Source organism: Oncorhynchus masou, chromosome 28, assembly GCF_036934945.1.
Source record: "Oncorhynchus masou masou isolate Uvic2021 chromosome 28, UVic_Omas_1.1, whole genome shotgun sequence".
Classification (NCBI taxonomy): Eukaryota; Metazoa; Chordata; class Actinopteri; order Salmoniformes; family Salmonidae; genus Oncorhynchus; species Oncorhynchus masou.
The window spans coordinates 65,882,885-65,901,604 of record NC_088239.1 but is presented as its reverse complement, the minus strand read 5'-3'; the positions used below and the strand labels follow the sequence as shown (position 1 = coordinate 65,901,604).

Sequence of the window (18,720 nt, the reverse complement as noted above, 5' to 3'; positions counted from 1 at the left end):
CATTTCATCTTCCATTGATTACATATTGCCTAACTTTTGCCACACATAGAGCGAAGCTCTATGACTGTAGCCTATCGCCTCTTTGATGGCTTATAATTGGCCAACAACTAACTACACCAGCCACGCTTCACTCTTGTGAAAAGCAAGAACAAACGCAATAATAATAAAATGTCTCTCTTTCTACTGCGCAGTGGCGTTCGGATCTATATGGGCCATTCCGGACAAGTCAGTTAGAATTACACAGGGATGCAACTTTGGGTTTTAGGAGTGGGTGGGACATAATTATTATAATTTTTTCTGTTTTTATCCAATCGGATAAACACTCCAAACAGCCTACTCGGCCTCTCGGAGGCGTCCGCATGGTCCTTAAGCACACCGTTGCCTTGTTTTGAATCAGATTCCAATGATAAAACTGTGGGGGACAAAAATACAATTTCAGAATGTGGGGGGACATGTCCCCCCATCCACAGTGAAAGTTGCGCCCTGGAATTACCCATAACAGACCTGTGACAATCATATTAGTCCCGACCCAGACCCCTGACATTATTTTGAATTTGGGATCCGGATCTGCTCCGGTCCTTGACCGGGTCTTGGGTATTTTGCTACCTCTAATCTAAATCCTCTGTCTTGTCTAAACAATGTAAATTGTTCAGCCTAAATGACATTGGAACTTGTGTCCATTATTCAACCTTGTTTAGCTGTTGATAAACGTAGGCTGGGGTAGATATAAGTGTGCATGGCAGATACAAGATATAAGGGAAGTAGGGCAGACATAGGGCATGTAGGACAGATATAGAGAATGTAGCACAGATATATGGGATGTAGGGCAGATATGGGGCATGTAGGACATTTGATGGGCATATATAGGGCATATATAGAGCATGTGAGACAGATGTAGGGTATATAGAACAGATATAGGCCATGTGGGTCAGATATTTTAATTTATTTTATCTTTATTTCACTAGGCAAGTCAGTTAAGAACAAATTCTTATTTTCAATGACGGCCTAGGAACAGTGGGTTAGCTGCCTGTTCAGGGGCAGAACGACAGATTTGTACCTTGTCAGCTCGGGGATTCGAACTTGCAACGTTTCAGTTACCAGTCCAACGCTCTAACCACTAGGCCCCAGATATAGGGAATGTAGGGCAGATATAGGTAATGTAGGTCAGATATAGCAAATGTATGGCAGATATAGGGGATGTAGGGAAGATATAGGGCATGTAGGGCAGATATAGGGTATGTAGGACAGATATAGGGGATGTAGGGAAGATATAGGGCATGTAGGGCAGATATAGGGTATGTAGGACATATATAGGGCATGTAGGACAGATATAGGGCATGTAGGGCAGATATAGGGCATATAGGACAGATATAGGGCATATAGAACATGTATAGGCCATGTAGGACAGATATAGCAGATGTAGGGCAGATATAGGGCATGTAGGGCAGATACAGGGTATGTAGGACAGATAAAGCTCATGTAGGACAGATATATGGCATGTAGGGCGATATAGGGCATGTAGGGAGGATATAGGGCATGTAGGGAATATATAGGGCATGTAGGACAGATATAGGTTATGTAGGACAGATAAAGGGCATATAGGGCAGATATAGGGGATGTAGAATAGAAAAGGGGCATGTAGGTTAGATATAGGGCATGTAGGATATATATAGGCCATGTAGGACAGATACAGAGCATGTAGGGCAGATATAGGTCATGTAGGTCAGATATAGCAGATGTAGGATAGATATAGGGGATGTAGGGCAGATTTAGGGTATGTAGGGCGGATGTAGGGCATGTAGGACATATATAGGGTGGCAACCTGGCCAAGATAAAGCAAAGCAGTGCAACACAAACAACAACACAAAGTTACACATGGAATAAACAAATGTACAGTCAATAACACAATAGAAAAGTCCATATACAGTGTGTGCAACAGATGAGGGAGGTAAGGCAATAAATAGGCCGTAGTGGTGAAATAATTACAATTTAGCAAATAAACACTGGAGTAATAGATGTGCAGAAGATGAATGCGCAAGTAGAGATACTGGGGTGCAAAGGAGTAACAAAAAAAATATTAATAAATAACAATATGGGGATGAGGTAGTTGGTGGGCTATTTACAAATGGGCTGATCTGTAAGCTGCTCTGATCGCTGATGCTTAGTGAGGGCGATATGAGTCCAGCTTCAGTGATTTTTGCAATTTGTTCCAGTCATTGGCAGCAGAGAACTGTAAGGAAAGGCGGCCAAACTAGGAATTGGCTTTGAGGGTGACCAGTGAAATATACCTGCTGTAGCGGTGCTATGGGTGGGTGCTGCTATGGTGACCAGTGAGCTGAGATAAGGCGGGGCTTTACCTAGCAAAGACTTCTAGATGACCTGGAGCCAATGGGTTTGGCGATGAATATGAAGCGAGGGCCAGCCAACGAGGGCATACAGGTCGCAGTGGTTGGTAGTATATGGGGCTTTTGTGATGAAACAGATGGCACTGTGATAGACTGCATCCAATTTGCTGAGTAGAGTGTTGGAGGCTATTTTGTAAATTACATCTCCAAGGTCAAAGATCGGTAGGATAGTCAGTTTTACACGGGTATGTTTGGCAGCATGAGTTAAGGATGCTTTGTTTGCGAAATAGGAAGCCGATTCTAGATTTAATTTTGTAGTAGAGATATAGGACATATAGAACAGATATAGGGCATGTAGGGCAGATATAGGGTCTCTATGGCAAATATAGGGGATGTAGGGCAGATAATAAAGGGCTGAGATAGAGCAATTTGCTTTGGCAATGTAAACGTGTTTCCCATGCCAATAAAACCATTTGAATTTAATTTAATTGAGAGAGGGGGGGGGGGAGAGAGAGCGAGACAGAGACATTAAATGCTAACAGGAGGATAACGTCACTAGCTCCCAAATGTAGGCATGCTGGTCTGGAGAAAAAGGCTCGCAGCTCTGTTATCCGTGGTCACAGAGAGCGTGGGGGAGGAAGACACTTGGACCAAGGAGTCGTGTGGGTCGAAGAAACACACCGGCGTTATCCAAAAGGAAAACTTCTAACCCAAAGACAGCGGTTTTCAAAAAAATATTTAGGCTCGTTGGATTTTTTATTGGAAAGCGAGCATATTGAACGCCGGACGTTTTGCACAACCTGGAAAACCTATTCGTAAGTAAGGGAAAGGATTTCTTCTGCATTTCAATACGCTTTTCGTCTATTCTTCCCATTATATTTCTACACAGATTTCCTATTCACTTCGTTTCCCACTTTTCAAATTTCCAACAACGCTCAGCCTACTTTTGAGCTATGTTAATTTCATTGTAAATGTAGGCCTAATTACTTTCATTTGTCAGAAAGCTGCTGGTTCGGCGTTTTCCCCAGTCGCTGAAGGGGAAACTCGTGGCAGGAAAGCCGACCAGAATGACGAATAGTTTGCCAGGCAACGTTGCACATTCTAGCATACTTTTCCATTCTTTTTTTTGCTGACACGAATACAATCAGCTGTTGCCGTTATCACGTTATTAATGTTAGTAATAGGTCTATGTATAATAGTTATTTTAGCAAAGCTTCTCTCTTGTCAAATGAACTGTCAAATTAATTATTGACACATCAGTAATATGACACAAAGGAAAGTCAATTGCCATCACAATGAATGACATTTCATGTCAAAACACATTAGCCTATTTATATACAACTAACAGTGAACTCATAATGTAAACAAAGCAGACGTGGTTGCGACTGAGGCAGATGTAGCTGTTTTTCTCTCTGACCTAGTGAATGGACAGTTTGGCGGATCTCAAAATGGTCCAGAGGCAACTCCCTGAACTGTGATTTTGAATATCTAAACCTGCATTTAGACTGTTGACTGGTCAAACTGAATGACTAGCTCATGACAAACTGAGGAAGTCTAAAGATCTTTCCTAGAGGGGCTCATGAGATGGAAGTTTCTGACCTCACACCCCTTCCCCCACTTCCAACCAGCAACCTGAAAACAGATTCCACCTGTGTGTGTGCTCGTACACGCTTGTGTAAACCTTAGTGTGCGAGAGCCCTGGGGGGTAAGAAATATTAGATTACCAACTAAGGTGAAGCTTTTGGACCCCTGTATTGTCATATAGTCAGGATATAGAGATTGTGTCACATAAAAAAAACATCCCATATATGAGATCTCATTTATAGGCCAGCCTGACCCCCTCCCCTTTCCTTTGTTAGCCAGCCCATAACTCTGCAGGGGGAGTTGGCAGCCAATACAATTGTCTAAAGAATCCAAACTGAAATGCTGCAGTGAAATACCGATTTGTGTGAATAATGGATGTGGCAATGTATTGAATGAGAATGCTTGTTCTTGTCCCAAGGCTCAAGCCATTGATGGAGTGTGTACTGTATAGCAACGGTCAGTAGGTAATCAATAGCCATTCACCTAAGAGAACAGTTCTAGTCCCGGTGTTAAGTTTGAATTCGCTGTGTTGCACTTTATTTTTCTTCTCTCTCTTTCCCGTCACTGTACTTGCATGAATACACATTTAGAAAGACAGGACCTTTAATGTGAATTGCTAAATATGCTGCCATTCATTGTCACATTATAGCCAACCGTGGATGCGTGGCAGTCTCTGGCTGCAGCACAGTCACTGTGTGGTCTCGATCTCAAGTTGACACTTTCCTTCCTGGTATGTTTGTTTGACGCAATTTCTTTATCACCATCTTTAACGGGCACCCAGTTGTGGTTTAGAAGTTTAATGGCATCATCGAATGGGTTATTTTACAGTATCTAAGAATAAAAATGACAGCCGTTGGACCACTGGCAGTGGCTAGAGCTGGAGGGCTGAGGCACGTGGTGTCCCTCAGGGTTCCGTGTTTGGACCAATAAAAAAACCAGAATAAAACAGACTTCAATCATTACAGTCCTGCTGGAGAAGGCTGGAGAATGTTCCTCTGGTCTGCTCTATTCAGCTCTGACCTCAAGAAAAGGGGAAAATACAAGCATCCTACTGCTGGATGCCTTGGCAGGCTAGGAGTGCAGGCTAGGAGTACAGGCATAGGAGTGCAGACTAGGAGTACAGGCTAGGAGTGCAGACTAGGAGTGCAGGCTAGGAGTACAGGCTAGGAGTGCAGGCTAGGAGTACAGGCTAGGAGTGCAGGCTAGGAGTGCAGGCTAGGAGTACAGGCTAGGAGTGCAGACTAGGAGTGCAGGCTAGGAGTGCAGGCTAGGAGTGCAGGCTAGGAGTGCAGGCTAGGAGTGCAGGCTAGGAGTGCAGTCTAGGAGTGCAGTCTAGGAGTGCAGTCTAGGAGTGCAGGCTAGGAGTGCAGGCTAGGAGTGCAGGCTAGGAGTGCAGGCTAGGAGTGCAGGCTAGGAGTGCAGGCTAGGAGTGCAGTCTAGGAGTGCAGTCTAGGAGTGCAGTCTAGGAGTGCAGGCTAGGAGTGCAGGCTAGGAGTGCAGGCTAGGAGTGCAGGCTAGGAGTGCAGAAAAGTTATTTAATGTTGTTTTTTTGTTCTTCTTCCTTTGCCTAAACAGAATGGTAAATTATCAAAGAGTGGAAAAAATCTTACCAGCCTCTGCTCTTTTTTCCCCGGCCTGCTTGGTGCTGTGTGGGTGCAGTTGGCGATTCTTTTAACGTCACATAAAACCTCTTCGTCTTTGACTGGCAACCAGTTCATACAGACCACATAGTCTGCTCCATACAGACCAAATAGTCTGCTCTCTAAACTTCAGCTTTTCTGCTCTTTGATGATATCGTCTGTGTGTGTGTGTGTCATTAGACCAGGCCCCTGACCTCACTTTATAGTTTTCGTCAATATGTTCCCCTTTGGCATGGCGATGCTTAAAGCAACTTTCAATTGGAGGTTTTGGTGCAGTGGTACACATACACACCTTCTCAAAGCCCACAGTGGTCGGGCCTTTTCCAAATATAAACATTTGCTATAATGAATATGTTAACATCAATATTTGGAGCGGGCTCTTAGCCGAAATCTGATCCCGTCTCTATCAGTGTGTGCATGAAACCCGAGGCCAGACCACAGGCTTGGTGTGACAAGGCCTGTAAAATTGGGTTATTAAATGGAGTCTGTGGGGTCAGGGGTGAGGCAGTAGTGTGGAGGCAAGGTCCAACATCTGTTGTTTGGCACCACAGGACCCCACTACCCACTACTAGAGGAGATAGTCCTGATAACAAAGCTGTGTGGTTTGTATCAGATTGCCTGAAGGGGAATTAAAAAGGAACCATTAATACTCCGTACTCCATTTTTTTTACTCCTATTTTACCACACCAGGGTTTCAAGTTTAAAGCTGGTGTTCTATAAGAGATGCCGTTACTCAAGCTGTAGAGAAGTTCTGGTTTTCAGTACTGGTCAGCCCCTTCAACCACTGTTTGCATTATACTCCTTCAAACTAAAGTGTTCCAGATGCAGGAGGGGGACAGTAACAAACAATGATCATTTTCACTTTCACTGACTCACTGCTACATCTGTTTTTGACATCGTCATTGTCCCCCCCCCCCCTCTATATTCTTAGATTTTTGTGTGCGAGTTGGTCGGCTAGAAGTCTTTCAACAACAAACCCCAGGAAGTGCTCTAATCAATCCAACACGTGAAGTTAATCGTTTTCAGCGTGTCTTGTTTCCTGAAGATCCGCTAATTGGCAATGCAACCGCCATACTGCCTCTGAGGAGGGCTGCTTTGGAACACAGGCAGGCAGACCTACTGACTGACTCTAACTGGGTCACATTACGTTAGGACGTTTTCCGTCCCAGCCTCCAAAAAGGAGCAGTTGTGATTGAATTAAAAGCGTCTGTCTATCCGATGGCTTTATAGACCCACAGAGAGTTGGGAGGGTTGGGAGATGAGGTGGCCTACCTCATACAAGTGTCTCTGGAAAAGTCTCTCTCACTGTTATTCAGCAGCAGAGCAGAGTGGAAAAGGAGAGCAGTAGAATGGGAAGACTATTGTCCTCTCTCCTTATTTGTGTGTGTATGTGCATGCGTCTGCGTGTTTGTGTGTGTGTGTGTGTGTGTGTGCATGCGTCTGCGTGTTTGTGTGTGTGTGTGTGCATGTGTCTGCGCGTGTGTGTGTGCGTGTGTGTGTGAGTGTGTGCATGCATGTGCGTGTTTGTGTGTGTGTGTGTGTGTGCATGCGTGTGCGTGTTTGTGTGTGTGTATGCGTGTGTACAGTGTGTATGTGTTATAGTGGTGTTATGGCAGGCCAGTGCTATGTGAGAGGTCAAAGGAGTGGAAGCAGCTCAAGTGATGAAATGTTCTATGATGGCCTAGAGAAGATGAAGAGTTTCTCTATAGATTTCACAACCATCCTGCTCAGAGTCATGTTCACTTGATCATAGTAATGAAAATACCTGTGTAGATGAGTGAATGCCACATTCCTTCTCTGTTTCAGCCTCTCTCTCAATTCAATTCCATTCAAAGGGATGTATTGACATGGGAAGCATGTGTTTACATTGCCAAAACAAGTGAAATAGACAATAAACAAAAGCGAAATAAACAATAAAAATTAACAGTAGACATTACACTCACAGAAGTTCCAAAGAATAGAGACATTTCAAATGTCATATTATGTTTATATACAGTGTTGTAAAGATGTGCAAATAGTTAAAGTACAAAAGGGGAAATAAATTAACATAAATATGGGTTGAATTTACAATGGTGTTTGTTTTTCACAGGTTGCCCTTTTCTTGGGGCAGCAGGTCACAAATCTTACTGCTGGGATGGCACACAGGTATTTCCCTTCTCTCTCTCTCTTCTCTAGGGCAGTCATGCACACTGATAAGATTAGGCAGCGTTTGCGTTAATCACTCGCTTCTCCTCTCTTACTCTCTCTCCCTGAGTGTACTTTACTTTTCACTCTTTTGTCTGACAAAGTTTTCCTCCTCTCCCGCTGTCCTTTGGGTCCCGTGGCCCCCAGAGATGAGGCTCTGCTGGGGGTACAAAACTCCCGACCCCTTTCTGGCCCCTGCTGGCCCCCAGCCTGGTGCCTTTACTGGGAAACCAGCAGGGTGGTGCTCACACAATAGACAGACAGTAGCCTTTCTCAGCTGATTTATCATAGAATTTAGTTTCAGATTATTTGTTTGTATTTCCACTTGGTGTGGCAAAAACTGTGTGGCTATGTTATTTCTGCATTTAACATGCTCAGTGTATACAACTGGGAGTCCTGTGGTCCACTTAAACTGGTTTCCTTATTGCCAATATGACTATGACACTTAATAACAATGCAAATTCTTTGTTCCTTGTAGAATGATCCTTTCAGCCATCCTTAGGTTGCCATGGTAGCAGATTTTCTGTCTGGGGTTTATGGGTATTGATTGGCTGGAACTCAAGTCTGGAACTCATACAGCCTAACAGCTGTATGCTAATGAGGAGAGAGATTACAGCCAATCAGCGACACCTGGCCCTCTGTGCCTGGCGGTAAAGATATTATCATATAGTGTGCGTCTGATTATGATAGATATGCTTTGTGTCGGGTTTTATACTGGTGTTGAAGATGACAGGCTACATGATTGTAGTTGTTAGTCAGACTTTGGGATATGAATGCTTTGTGTTGTCGTTCGTTACTGGTTTATATCTGAAAGATAGAACTGCTTCACTGTTGATACAGAAATCAACTCCACCCTGCTGTCGAAGTCAAGAAGTCTAATCAAGCTCTGACAACTCGTGCAGGGCCTCGGTGAAAAACCTCCTGCAGGGCCCCGGCCACATCACTCAGAATGACTGAACTGTCCCCCTCTTTTTAGGACCTGGCCTTCTCCATCTCCACTACCCTACCATAGTTTATCACCTGCAGCTAGGGCCTAGTGTCGATGTCATAGCGCTACAATCACAAACCAACTGCCATAACGGTCTCTCTCTATCTCTCTCTCGGTCTCTCTGTCTCTCTGTCTGTCTCTCTCTCTGTCTCTCTCTCTCTCTCTGTCTCTCTGTCTGTCTGTCTCTCTCTCTCGGCCTCTCTCTCTCTCGGCCTCTCTCTCTCTCGGCCTCTCTCTCTCTCTCTCTCTCTCTCAAAAGACAGGCTGTCTTCTTCCAGTCTAGTGTTAGATGACTCATTCAAACTGAATAGTATTTTTATAGACTCCTGTCTATAAAAATATTTATACAATCCATAAAATCACTACACCAGAGAGCATGATTTATCCACAGAGGATCATTAGCTTATTTTAATAAATCGTTTATTGTAGGCCAGAACATAACCTACAATCCGGGAAGCACACAGTCTGGAAACGCACAGATTGTTGATTTGTGACTGTCAGTATAAAGTGTCTAAAATAGGCAACTCTAACCTGTCTTTAGTTAGGCTATGAAAATGTGCAACTACCAATAGGCAACTGTTCGCTCAATAGCCTATCTTATTGGCTCTATAGCAGAGAGCATCGGCTATATCCCTGTTGAGTTTACATATTCACTGTCTATCATTGGGTGAGTCCATGCTCCTGGAAAGTTTTTTTTTAGGACAATCATTTCCTCCTCCAGCTAGATATGTCTCCTCTTTTCATAGGCCTTGATTTGATGGTTCCAATTGAGATACAGTTGTTTTTATTCATCTCTGTTTGTCAGTGTCAGCAGATTAGCTTACTCTGTCATTTTTGTGGTATTGAAGATTTAGCTTTTGGCTTCAGTCGTGGAGAGTAAAGTGAGTTGAATTGCATGAAATGTCTTTATAAAAGTGCACATTTTTCTCAGCCTTTTCTAGCTAGGGCTGAGCTCTGGATATGTGCAAAGAAAAGAGAAGAAAAGCAGAATGGTCTTTCTTTACGAACAGTGAGTCAGTAATGTTATTAGCATAACTTATGACTATCCAATCTACTCATCACATTAGGAATAGTAGACTAACTTACATAAGTCTGAAAATGTGATGATAGATGCATGCAATACTTAATCATGAAGGTGATTATCTTTGTGATTTTTTGTTGTTGTTTTCCCTAATTTGAAACTCACACGCTGCCTTTGACTGTAACTTGCAAATGTCTCATGTCTCGTCCAACAGCTGCCCACCTCCTAGCAGGGCAGTTTAGTGTAAACTGAATTATCACGTTCAACCCAGCACTCCTCTGTATGAATTGTAATAGCAGAGCAATGTTTTTCAAACAGCTGAAATGTATAGACATTTTCCTAATATTTGAGACTTGTTTTATTGTTTTTATATGAAATTGCAGTTGGTGACTTGCGCTATGACATCGGCACAAGGTCATAGCTGCAGGTGATAAACTATGGTAGGGTAGTCATGGAGACGGAGAAGGCCAGGTCCTAAACAGAGGGGGATAGTTCAGTCATTGTGACTGAGTGGCCTGGGCCCTGCAGGAGGTTTTGTGTAGTTTCACATAGTAAATATGTTTCTATTGATTTCCATTGATTATGTCTAATCAATCCAAATGGAAATTCTCATAGTGCAATAAAATAATCCCTGAGAGCTAGTGTTGTTTAGAAAGTGTTTTTGAATTAGGCCCACTGTTTACACTCATATTGACTGGAAACCTAAAGCCCTGATCTATGGTCTCTGTGTATAGGCCAGAGTAATGGTGTGTACCATGTCTCTCTCTGTGTATAGGCCAGGGTAATGGTGTGTAGCAGGTCTCTCTGTGTATAGGCCAGGGTTATGGTGTGTATCAGGTCTCTCTGTATATAGGCCAGGGTTATGGTGTGTATCAGGTCTCTCTGTATATAGGCCAGGGTAATGGTGTGTAGCAGGTCTCTCTGTATATAGGCCAGGGTAATGGTGTGTACCAGGCCTTCTCTGTGTAATGTATGGGGTTATCTTAATGGTGTGTGCAGCGGTGAATGGATTTGTAGTTGAGAGAAAGAGTCTCCAGGGTTGGCTGCTGCTCCTGCTGCTGCAGGTGACTGGAGAGAACTCACACTGGACCGGACAGGGGCGAGATATAGCGTTGTAATACCAGAGGACTAGAGACACACACATACACACGTACACTTACATGCACTCACACATGACCATGCCTAATATGATTCACAAAAATTTTAAGCTTGTTTTTATTGTCTCTAATTCTTCATGTCAGACTGCCCAAGGACAAACTGGGAGATTTTAAGAGACAGACGATGCTGCACACACAGAGACAGATGCAGTCTGATTGTTAGCAATGGCCATACGCCTAGTTAAACCCACATAAAACACCACTGTGTCCCAAGGGCCCTGGACCTCATACCCCTCTCAGTCTCATATGAATACAGGACTAATTTAACTTAGCTGGAATTTGCCAAAGCAGTTCTCACCACCACACTGCCTCTCCTCTCCTAATCGGCAGATGTATCCTGTTCGATGAAATCTCAGGTGTTGTACGGGCAGCCGGACACTGACACACTTTCAGGAAGTAAACAAACACTGAAAGAACTGACACAGTTTCAGCTTCACCTCCAGCTCACCTCCCTCTTCCATTGTCTTTAAACCTGGTCTACTTATGTCAGGGAGGCTTCTTTGGAGGCTACATTAGTTCAGTGGGCCTGCCTGTTGGCTGGCTCAAGGATATACTACATGACCAAAAGTATGTGGACACCTGTTTGTCAAACATTTCATTCCACAATCAATCATGTGCATTAATATGGGGTTAGTATCCCTTTTGCTGCTATAACAACCTCGAAGGCTTTCCACTAGATGTTGGAACATTGGTGCGGGGACTTGCTTCCATTCAGCCACAACAGCATTAGTGAGGTTGGGCACTGATATTAGTCCTGGCTCACAGTCAGCGTTCCAGTTCATCTCAAAGGTGTCCGTTGGGGTCTGGGCTCTGTGCAGGCCAGTCAATTTCTTTCACACTGATCTCGACAAACAATTTCTGTATCGACTTTGCTTTGTGCACGGGGGCATTGTCATGCTGAAACAAAGTTGGATACACAGAATCGTCTAGAATGTCATTGTATGCTGAAGCGTTAAGATTTCCCTTCACTGGAACTAAGGGGCCTAGCCCAAACCATGAAAAACAGCCCCAGATCATTATTCCTCCTCCACCAAACTTTACAGTTGGCACTATGTATTCGGGCAGGTAGCGTTCTCCGGCATCCGCCAAACCCAGATTTGTCCATCGAACTGCCACATGGTGAAGCGTGATTCATCACTCCAAAGAACGCGTTTCCTCTGCTCCAGAGTCCAATGGCCGTGAGCTGTACACCCCTCCAGCCTCCGCTTGGCAATGTGCATGGTGATCTTAGACTTGCGTGCGGCTGCTCTGCAAATGGAAACCCATTTCATGAAGCTCCTAATGAACAGTTCTTGTTGCAACCGAGGACAGACTATTTTTACGAGCTATGCGCTTCAGCACTCGGTGGTCCCGTTCTGTGAGCTTGTGTGGCCTACCACTTTGCGGCTGAGCCATTGTTGCTCCTAGACATTTACACTTCACAATAATATAACTTACAGTTTACCAGGGCAGCTCTAGCAGGGAAGAAATTTGGCAAACTGCCTTGTGGGAAAGGTGACATCCTATGACGGTACCACGTTGAATGTCACTGAGCTCTTCAGTAAGGCCATTCCACTTCCAATGTTTGTCTATGGAGATTACATGGCTGTGTGTCAGATTGTATACACCTCTCAGCAACAGGTGTGGCTGAAATAGCCAAATCAACTAAGTTGAAGGGATGTCCACATACTTTTGGTGATGTAGTGTATCTGCAACCTCAGACTGTGTGTGCATGCTGCTATCTGCAGCCATCAGACGTGCTTATATATTGCCTCAGGTAAATGAGTGCTGCTGTTCCCTGTCTGAGTAAGGAGGACTATCTCTGTCTTGTTATCTCTCTGTCTGGTTCTCATCGCCTCTTCTCTTACTAAGGGCTTTTACACAGGCTTCTTCACAATGCTTGCTGCTTGCATATGGTTGCCTCTTCCTCAAGAAGGCTGGTCTTGAGACTGGGTGTTTGTTTGTGTAGGGTTACCTTTAGAGACAGAAGACTCATGTGCTTGTATGCTGCAGTTATCCAGGGTGATTGCAGAAGATAAGGGATGTGTGTTTGCTGTCATTAGAGAAAGTGAGAGAAGATTGAGAGAGGAAGAATAAATAGAGAGAGAAAGCAACAAGTGAAAGTAGAGCGGGGAAGGAAGAAGGTAGAGGGGCTTAAAAATGTGGAGACGTAGTGAAAGAGTGGTGGGAGAGGGAGGAAGGGAGGGAGATGCTTTGTTTCACAATTATCCTGCACAGCCCAGGGGCGGCAGTGAAGGTCAGACATCTGTGATCCATCTCCCAGAGTTCCCAGTCTGGAACCCTACACTCTGGTGCTCTCACCCTCCTCCCTCCACTCTCTCGTCTTTTCTCTCTCAGCCTCCACCCTTCACCTGCCCTCGCCTTTTCTCTCTCAGCCTCCTCCCTCCACCTGCCCTCGCCTTTTCTCTCTCAGCCTCCCCCCTCCACCTGCCCTCGCCTTTTCTCTCTCAGCCTCCTCCCTCCACTCTCTCTCGTCTTTTCTCTCTCAGCCTCCACCCTCCACCTGCCCTCGCCTTTTCTCTCTCAGCCTCCACCCTCCACCTGCCCTCGCCTTTTCTCTCTCAGCCTCCATCCTCCACGTGCCCTCACCTTTTCTCTCTCAGCCTCCACCCTCTACCTGCCCTCGCCTTTTCTCTCTCAGCCTCCACCCTCCACCTGCCCTCGCCTTTTCTCTCTCAGCCTCCACCCTCCACCTGCCCTCGCCTTTTCTCTCTCAGCCTCCTCCCTCCACCTGCCCTCGCCTTTTCTCTCTCAGCCTCCTCCCTCCACTCTCTCTCGTCTTTTCTCTCTCAGCCTCCACCCTCCACCTGCCCTCGCCTTTTCTCTCTCAGCCTCCACCCTCCACCTGCCCTCGCCTTTTCTCTCTCAGCCTCCATCCTCCATGTGACCTCGCCTTTTCTCTCAGCCTCCACCCTCTACCTGCCCTCGCCTTTTCTCTCTCAGCCTCCATCCTCCACGTGCCCTCGCCTTTTCTCTCTCAGCCTCCACCCTCCACCTGCCCTCGCCTTTTCTCTCTCAGCCTCCACCCTCCAACTGCCCTCGCCTTTTCTCTCTCAGCCTCCACCCTCCAAATGCCCTCGCCTTTTCTCTCTCAGCCTCCACCCTCCAACTGCCCTCGCCTTTTCTCTCTCAGCCTCCACCCTCCAACTGCCCTTGCCTTTTCTCTCTCAGCCTCCACCCTCCACCTGCCCTCGCCTTTTCTCTCTCAGCCTCCACCCTCCAACTGCCCTTGCCTTTTCTCTCTGTCTCCACCCTCCACCTGCCCTCGCCTTTTCTCTCTCAGCCTCCACCCTCCAACTGCCCTCGCCTTTTCTCTCAGCCTCCACCCTCCAACTGCCCTCGCCTTTTCTCTCTGTGTCCACCCTCCAACTGCCCTCACCTTTTCTCTCTGTGTCCACCCTCCAACTGCTCTCGCCTTTTCTCTCAGCCTCCACCCTCCACCTGCCCTCGCCTTTTCTCTCTCAGTCTCCACCCTCCACCTGCCCTCGCCTTTTCTCTCTCAGCCTCCACCCTCCACCTGCCCTCACCTTTTCTCTCTGTGTCCACCCTCCAACTGCCCTCGCCTTTTCTCTCTCAGCATCCACCCTCCAACTGCCCTCGCCTTTTCTCTCTCAGCCTCCTCCCTCCACCTGCCCTCGCCTTTTCTCTCTCAGCCTCCACCCTCCAACTACCCTCGCCTTTTCTCTCTCAGCCTCCACCCTCCAAATGCCCTCGCCTTTTCTCTCTCAGCCTCCACCCTCCAACTGCCCTAGCCTTTTTCTCTCTCAGCCTCCACCTTCCAACTGCCCTCGCCTTTTCTCTCTCAGCGTCCACCCTCCAAATGCCCTTGCCTTTTCTCTCTCAGCCTCCACCCTCCAACTGCCCTTGCCTTTTCTCTCTCAGCCTCCACCCTCCACCTGCCCTCGCCTTTTCTCTCTCAGCATCCACCCTCCAACTGCCCTCGCCTTTTCTCTCTCAGCCTCCTCCCTCCACCTGCCCTTGCCTTTTCTCTCTCACCCTCCTCCCTCCACTCTCTCTTGTCTTTTCTCTCTCAGCCTCCACCCTCCACCTGCCCTAGCCTTTTCTCTCTCACCCTCCTCCCTCCACTCTCTCTCGTCTTTTCTCTCTCAGCCTCCACCCTCTACCTGCCCTCGCCTTTTCTCTCTCAGCCTCCACCCTCCACCTGCCCTCACCTTTTCTCTCTCAGCCTCCACCCTCCACTCTCTCTCGCCTTTTCTCTCTCAGCCTCCTCCCTCCACCTGCCCTCGCCTTTTCTCTCTCAGTCTCCTCCTTCCACTCTCGCTCGTCTTTTCTCTCTCAGCCTCCACCCTCCACCTGCCCTCGCCTTTTCTCTCTCAGCCTCCACCCTCCAACTGCCCTCGCCTTTTCTCTCTCAGCATCCACCCTCCAACTGCCCTCGCCTTTTCTCTCTCAGCATCCACCCTCCAACTGCCCTCGCCTTTTCTCTCTCAGCCTCCTCCCTCCACCTGCCCTCGCCTTTTCTCACTCAGCCTCCACCCTCCAACTGCCCTCGCCTTTTCTCTCTCAGCCTCCACCCTCCAAATGCCCTCGCCTTTTCTCTCTCAGCCTCCACCCTCCAACTGCCCTAGCCTTTTCTCTCTCAGCCTCCACCCTCCAACTGCCCTCGCCTTTTCTCTCTCAGCGTCCACCCTCCAACTGCCCTCGCCTTTTCTCTCTCAGCGTCCACCCTCCAACTGCCCTTGCCTTTTCTCTCTCAGCCTCCACCCTCCACCTGCTCTCGCCTTTTCTCTCTCAGCATCCACCCTCCGACTGCCCTCGCCTTTTCTCTCTCAGCCTTCTCCCTCCACTCTCTCGCCTTTTCTCTCTCAGCCTCCTCCCTCCACCTGCCCTCGCCTTTTCTCTCTCAGCCTCCTCCCTCCACCTGCCCTCGCCTTTTCTCTCTCAGCCTCCACCCTCCACCTGCCCTCGCCTTTTCTCTCTCAGCCTTCACCCTCTACCTGCCCTCGCCTTTTCTCTCTCAGCCTCCTCCCCTTCCCCACCCTCGCCTTTTCTCTGTCTCTTCTCTCCACCCGCCCTTGCCTTTTCTCTATCCCCCGTCCTCCCTCACCCTCCACCCGCCCTCACCTTTTTCTCTCTCCCTCTCACTCACTCTCCCTTTCTGTCTCCTTCTCGTCTGGCTCTGTCTCTCTATCTCCCTCAGCCCTCCTTTTATCTCTCCCTCTTCCTCTCTTCCAGCCCTCTCCATCTCTCTGCTTTCTGACATCATCCCTCTAGTCTCTAGGGGTTTGTAAAGAAAGGGTTTTAGTGGCAGGCAGTTAGCTGTTGTCCCTCTCTGTAAACACTGTGTGATCCTCTGCTCTGTAGGCAGACATTACAGGCTCCATTATAGCCTTGTTATTGTAAAGTCATCAGATTCCTGGAGGAAAATGGCCTGTGTTACTGAAGGGGGAGGCTAGGAGTGGCTTCTATACTGCTGAGAGGTATTGAATACCTCAGTACAATAGAAACTGATCACAGTCAATACTCAGGAAGAACAGAAATAGGATTGGTCTGAACCAGGAAGGAAGAGAGGAAGGAGGACATGTTTCTGGTCCAAAAGTGGATGTCTTCTCCTGGCCGAGTTCCAGTCCAGGAGTATTAACCTCCCATCCCATGTTACCAGACTGTTATTAGCCGTGTGTCTGTGTGTCTGTGTGTGTGACCTACATATCTCCTCAGTCTCCATGCTACGTCTGTCAGAGAACACAGTAGTCTCTCTCTGACTCCCAGGCATCATAGATCTCTCTTAAGTCTGTCTAAAAACAGACATCATGAAGTTATTATGAATCACCCCATTCCCACATTCACAGCACTCTTTAAATCAGCAGGCCAAATGTCTTCACCAGTGTGTGTGTGTCTTTGCGTTCCTCTGCTGTTGTATTTTGCTCTGTTCTCCTGTCTTGGCTGCATGCAGTCAGGAAACTCGGCTCATTCTCTGTTGGAACAATTAAGTCAACACAGCAGCACACTGACCAGAAGCCCCCAGTCATTGAGGTCATAATGATCTTCTCTTGCACTGGCCAGTAGAGTAGTGTACTGCTGGAAGATGCTGTGTCTTTGTTACAGATGTGTTTCTGTTCAGGTATTTTACATCAGGCAGTATAGATGTAGGATCTTAATTTGATCACTCTTTTGTTGCTGAGAATTTCCCACTAAACAGGAAATTTGAACTTGTAGTATATTCAAGGTTTAAAAAGGCTTTTAAAGTTTACAAATTCTGCTTTAAAATGTCAGACTTGATTTGCCGTAACTAAATCTGTCTCAACCGGTATCCTTATCAGGCCTTGATGTTAGGGAGTCAATCCACTACATAATTGCTCTTCTCATACCCAGAGAAAACTTCTTTCTATTCTAAGAAATTATGATATCCAACATCTTAAGAAAATCTAATGATATAAAACATATTAAGAAAATATGACATAAAACATTTTAAGAGAATAAAGTGATATAAAACATCTTTATACAATATAATGATATAAAATATCTTAAGATATAAGGCAGTGTTATAGGACAGTTATTTTTTTAAACATACTAAAACATGCTCGAGTCAATTAGTCAGTTTCCAACAAACCCCGACAAAAAAATGTCCATTAATGATAATCCACATAATAATTCACATTTCCTGTTGTTGCAGGATTATTTTCCTGCTGTGGCAAACTGGTTCCAAATGAACATCCTACATTTGTAGCTGGCCGAGCAGACAGACAGAGTGACAGGTCCTCATTGTTAGGTTGATGCTTTCCAGCCATCTGTGCTGCTCCACAGCCTCTACTCTACTCAGCTATTAAAGTAATCACTGCAAGTTGACGTCATCTGTCTCTGTGTGAGTTCGTTGGTGGTCTGCGGGCAATACACACACACACGGACAGACACACAATATACACACGCACACATACTGCACATGCCAGCCAGCTACACACACAAGTACAGTGCACAAATGCACGCATATATACAACATACACACATACAACGTACACACACCTCAATAAAGACAGAGAGGAAATGGGAGAGTGTGCGTGTGTAATCATTGAGTTGTACGCATTGCCTAAGGGTGGTTTTGCACACCTTGTATTTTAACATTACAGCTGGTGTCCTGTCTAAATGGCCAAAGTTACAAAGCAGTGAAGTGAAGGCGTGAGTGTCATCAGGAGAACTGGGTTTATTTTGCAGAGGCAACTAAGTGCTCTTGGATGTGATGATGACATTATAAAGGGACAGAGTTCTATCTCCCTCTCACAACCGGTTTGTTCCTCTGTTTTTGCTGCTCGGTTGAGACTGTGACTTAGTGACAGTATAGGTGGCGGTTAGAGAGGTGAGCCAGCAACTGGAGTGTTGCCAGTTCGAATCCTGGGTCCGACTGGAAAATTCTGTTGGCAAAGGTCGCTGGTATCAAATCCTAGATGTCATTGCCTGCTGTTGTGTCCTTGAGCAAGGCACTTTACCCCCACAACAGCTCCCCGGGGGCCCAGTGTGGCAGCCCCCTGCAATTCTCCCTTAATGTATGTGTGTCTTTCGGAGGGGTTTGGTTAAAAGCGGAAATCAAATTTCGGTTGGACCCTTTGTGCAATTGACCAGTAATATTAAGTATATGTTTTCCTGTAGAGCAGTCCTAATATAAAGCACACATCCTGAGGTAGGAGCAAAGAGTGATATAGCCTCAGTCCCACTTTCTCTCTCTCTCGCTGAGGCAGCTGGATAGCTCTGATACGAAAACGGAAACTGCAACCGCACCACAAACCCAAAGGTTTTTCCTTTTCCTCTGATTGTCTCTTTGAAGAGCTCCTGGAAAGGCTTTAAAAGT

General features: G+C 46.3%; 1 protein-coding gene across 3 annotated transcripts in view; it reads left to right on the top strand.

The window, feature by feature from the left end:
* The first annotated feature begins 2,897 nt into the window (after positions 1-2,897).
* Positions 2,898-18,720, top strand: part of lhfpl2a (LHFPL tetraspan subfamily member 2a) — a 64,926-nt gene continuing 49,103 nt past the window's right edge. For 2 of the 3 annotated variants that reach the window (XM_064942990.1, XM_064942989.1), the window contains exon 1: positions 2,898-3,160. The gene's annotated coding sequence lies outside the window, so the exon portion shown is untranslated. Of the gene's footprint in view, positions 3,165-18,720 lie in introns of all 3 variants that reach the window. The other variant, XM_064942987.1, reaches the window with a different exon arrangement.